Source organism: Numida meleagris, chromosome 2, assembly GCF_002078875.1.
Source record: "Numida meleagris isolate 19003 breed g44 Domestic line chromosome 2, NumMel1.0, whole genome shotgun sequence".
In the NCBI taxonomy this organism is placed as follows: Eukaryota; Metazoa; Chordata; class Aves; order Galliformes; family Numididae; genus Numida; species Numida meleagris.
Window position 1 is genome coordinate 54,977,546 of NC_034410.1, and position 4,651 is coordinate 54,982,196.

A 4,651-nucleotide genomic window follows, 5' to 3' on the forward strand; every position below is an offset into this window, starting at 1 on the left:
TTCTTAACTGACAGAAATTTCTGTAGGGTACTTGAGACCGTTGCATCCATTCCTCACAGCCCATGCATTTTAGGTGAAGCTCAGGTTCCACAGATCGCAATAGCAAATCTTTTAGCTTTAGCAAGGAACTGACTTTTATATCTGAAGCAGATTAGAGAAATGGCTGACCAGTGTTCACAGCGAGCAAAGCAGGGAAGGTTGCCATGAGCATTGTTCTGTTCCTCTGCTGCTATGAGGCATCAAACAGAAAAAATTTTGGCAGCTCAGAGGTACTCAAATCTGAAGTTTGGTAGACTATTGCCTGCATTGCCTTTTGCCTCTGGCCATAAGACCAGACTCCCCAAATGCAAGCTCCCATTCACCGATGATTTAGAGACTTCACCAACTGCTACCAGTAACCAAACTCCAGGCACGCATGCTGCTGCCAGGCCTGGGACCACATCAGTTTTCAATCCCTTCAAGACAGTAAATATCATATACATATATATATATATATTTTTTCCTTTGGACATACACACTTTTATTGTTGTTTTTTTTTTCCTCCATGTACATCCTGATGTTATGGGAACAACAATGTCTTTATTGCAGCTGAAAGTCACTTTTTGAGTCCAAATGCAAGTTCTTTCTGTTCAGTTCCTGAAGAATTAACTCATAGCGTCTTTCATAGTAGCCACAAGGACGTTCAAGGACATGTGCCCAAATTCACTTTTCACCAGTTAATATATATTTGAAGGCAAAACAATGAAGCCATAAAACCATGTCATTTTCTGCAAAATTTCAGAAACATGCAAGAAATGAAAATCTGAAAGCCTTCTGTGAGGCACGTCATTTATTAAAATTGCTATAGAATGAATTCCAATACTAAAATCTAGATCAACAGTAGCAGTACTGAAATATAATGAAAACAGTAATTAGTATGGTTATCATACTTATTATTTTGACAGAAAACTTGTCTATATGGAAAACACTAATTGTTTATCCTTGCTTACATTAAGACACCAAAAAATTCCTGTCAGTCTCATTATTGTTAAAGAATAATTTTTGACAACAGTTTCTGTGGGAGATTTTGGAAGGCAGATGATATCCTGACAATAAATTCATTTTCTTGGAAAATAAATTTAAAAGAGGGGGGGAGGGGGGAGAGGGAGAGAGAAAGAGATGAAAAAATATATATCATCATTAAATTCTTAAGACTAATACATATACCATGTTGCTGACAGAGGGAGGAAGCCAGCAGCCTGACTGGAGACTAACTTAGAAATACAGATTTTGACTATTTTAATATTAAGAAATGCATTTGTAAAATAATCATTGTGTTTGAATGACAGAGGGACAGAACCAAGTCTCCATCAAGCTAGACGTATAGTGATCACTGAGAAAAATCAAGACAAAACTAGATGTTTGGTGACTGTACTGTGAAATTCAGTATTCAGAGCCTGTACTGAAGAATAATTCCTTTTTTTTCTGGAGAGTTAAAAAGAAAACAGAACAGCAAAACGGATTCCTGAATCAGTATTGGAAATCAGTACTAGAGACATGACAAAAAGCTAAAATGCTAGGTACTAGTTACGAACACCTTGGGCTCCATGGTGGTTATATTTTATCTTCTGAACAGTCAGATTATTGTCACCTATTTATTGAAAAATCAGGAACATAAGGTAAGTACTTGTCCCTTTGTAGTCATACTGAAGACAATGCCTCCTCCCTTCAGGTCACCTCAAATTCTGCTCATTTTGTGCTTGCTATGAACTAATCACTCCAGATTTTAATGCTTTGTTTTTCAAAAGAAAGGAGGTAGGGGTTACATAAGTCAGATAAATATTTATTTGTTTATTTTTGCTTGTTTGTTTTTGATTTGTTTTGTTTATATATATATATATTGGAAATCACCTACATTTTGCTTTATTCAGCTTTTTAAACAAAATTCCTCAGTTACTATGCGTTTAATTGAGATATGGGCTTCCCAGTTAACTGAGACTGATTTTTACAAGAAATAACAGCAAATGTGACAAATCCTGCAGTGATCATGAGAATTTTTCTTCTTTTATGTAAATGTGGAGACTAGAGTTCTCTGTTGAGTGATCTCAGAAAGGTCACTGAGGGCAAGAGATGATATAAACAGTCATCTAAGAGCTCGGCAAATCAATCATAATTAACATTCAGAGATACTTCCTGCATGCAAAGCCCCCAGAGGGAAAGGTCACTGGAAGGGATCACTGGACAATGTGAAGATATGGGAGCAAACAGGTTTCCTCACTCCAAGCCTCCCTTTGGGTTGATCAGTTTCTGCACTCACTTTCAGTACCAGCTGGAGCTGCTTGGGGTGCTGCGGGAAGGGAGTGGGGCAGGGCAGATGTGAAATTCCTCAACTTATGAACTGTGCAAACCTTCAGATTTCTGTCATGTCAAAATATATGCTGGATATTGTATGTACCTATCCCCAACATGGTGCAACAACTAGGGAGTACCATTTCCTTCCTTTACAAAGCCACAGATATTTTGTTTCAAGACACAATGGATATTAAAGGCCAGATCAACCCCATGATATGGACAGCACTGTAATCTTAGGCTTAGGCTCTAAGAGGCATGAACAGAAATGGGAAGCAAAATACTCTGCCACTGAGGAACTTGGCTGCAACAGTATACTTTTATATTCTAGTGAAGGCTGCAGTCCTTTGCAGGGACATACGTGAGAGAGAAACATGCATGTACCCTACAGGATTCAAGAGGTAAATATGCCTGGAAACAGACCTACCTTCACATAGAGTGTATTTCCAGCATCCTCAAGGTCATGTGGCAGTCAAACTGAGCATGACAGGAAGAATGAATATGACGCAGAGGGTACTCACCGATATGAAGAGTGCAACCCAGACTCCTGAAATCCACAAGTTTCAATATGCAAAGGGCCTTCTCTGTAGATCATCAGTTGAGATTTATCACAGGACCAAAACCACAGACTAGATCTGTTAGATTTATCAACAATTTCCACACAGTTTAGATGTGGCAGAAAAGTACAATACAGCCAGTGCAACAGAGACACTTTTAAAGTTGTGGTTACAGTGAGTCAATTATTTAAAGCTTCTTCTACACAATAAATTACTTTTTTTTTTTTTCTGATACTATACACTTAAACCCAAAACATATGATAAACAATGTGCTGCTATTACTAGAGGAGCTGGAAGCCCAGGGGCCTGTTATGGTAGGTGCCTGCCATATGCATAGTGACAACTAGTCTGTTCCTACTGCATCTTACAGTTCCAGCTATTTAAATTTAGGTGACCAGCTTGGTAGTAACAGCACCTGAGCACAGACCACTGCTATATTGCTTTATCTTGTCCCTTGTTAACTCAAACCCTGACTAGGTTCAATTCTACCTGCAACCAAATCTAGGCTGTGGATATAACCCGCATTCCTGCCTCCACTTCAAGACTGTTGGGCTTCTACCCTTATTAGTGGAAAACTATTTAGGCAAATAGCTAGGGTATCTCTATTACAGCAGCAAACAGCTGTGCTAATGGAAAGCTGGAATTTCCACTTAGCTAGACAGAAACTGTTGTGAAAATGGCTGGCATTAATTCATAACTGTGGATTTCTATGAGCTGGTTGAATGTTCAGAATTTGGTCATGGACTGAAATGAGGTATTTAGAAAAAATTTACACTGAATATCTTGGAAGCATTTATAGTAATAATGTAGTATAGCAAATGGGGGGAAAAAAGTGCTTGACAACAAAATTAACATTATTCTAATAACAGTTCTTATACTATATGCTCCTGATTCTGTTCTGTCATTTTCTTCTGTGAGCTTCATGTTGAACTCAATGATTAGAATGAATGTATGTATCTCACAAATCAAGCCAAGTTTCACTTAGAGTCTGAACAAAAATACATTTGCTATGTAACAAACCCAATGAATGCATAACCAATTTAAATGCAATTTAAATACTATTATAAGGGTGAAGCATAATTAATTTTAAAATCATATTTAAGTGTTTTTTAGTTTGTGATCTCCTGCCTCATTTAACGTGAAGAGAACACCACTAAATCATTTACTTTGCACATAGGGGAAGCTTACTTTCTACTCAAGTATTTAGCATTTTTATTCCTTTTTGTTTTGTTTTTAAACCAGAAGATTTTTCACTGTTGCCATGATTACATCGTAAACTGTTTAAAAGCCCATGCTCACAAAAGAATCCTGCAGGAATGCAGAAGCTCTGACTCACATCAATTTAACAGCTTTGTCAAATTTCTCTAGCTTGAATCATAGAGCAACAGAATTGTAGAATATCCTGAGTTGGAAGGGACCCACAAAGATCATTGAGTCCAACTCTTCACAAAGTACCACTCAAAATTCATACACTGTATCTGAGATTTTCCAAATTCTTCTGGAACTCTTGTATGCTTGGGGCTGTGACAACAGCCCTGAGAAGCCTGTTCCAGTGCCCAGCCACCCTCTGGTGAAGAACCTTTTCCCAAAACATGGGCTGATCCTCCCCTGACACTCTATGCTGTTCCCTCAGGTCCTATCCCTGTCACCAGAGAGAAGACATCAGTGTCTGCCCCTTCACTCTCATGAAAAAGATGTAGGCCACCATGAGGCCTCCCTTCAGTCTACTCTTCTCTGGGTTGAATAAAACAAGTGACCTCAGCTGC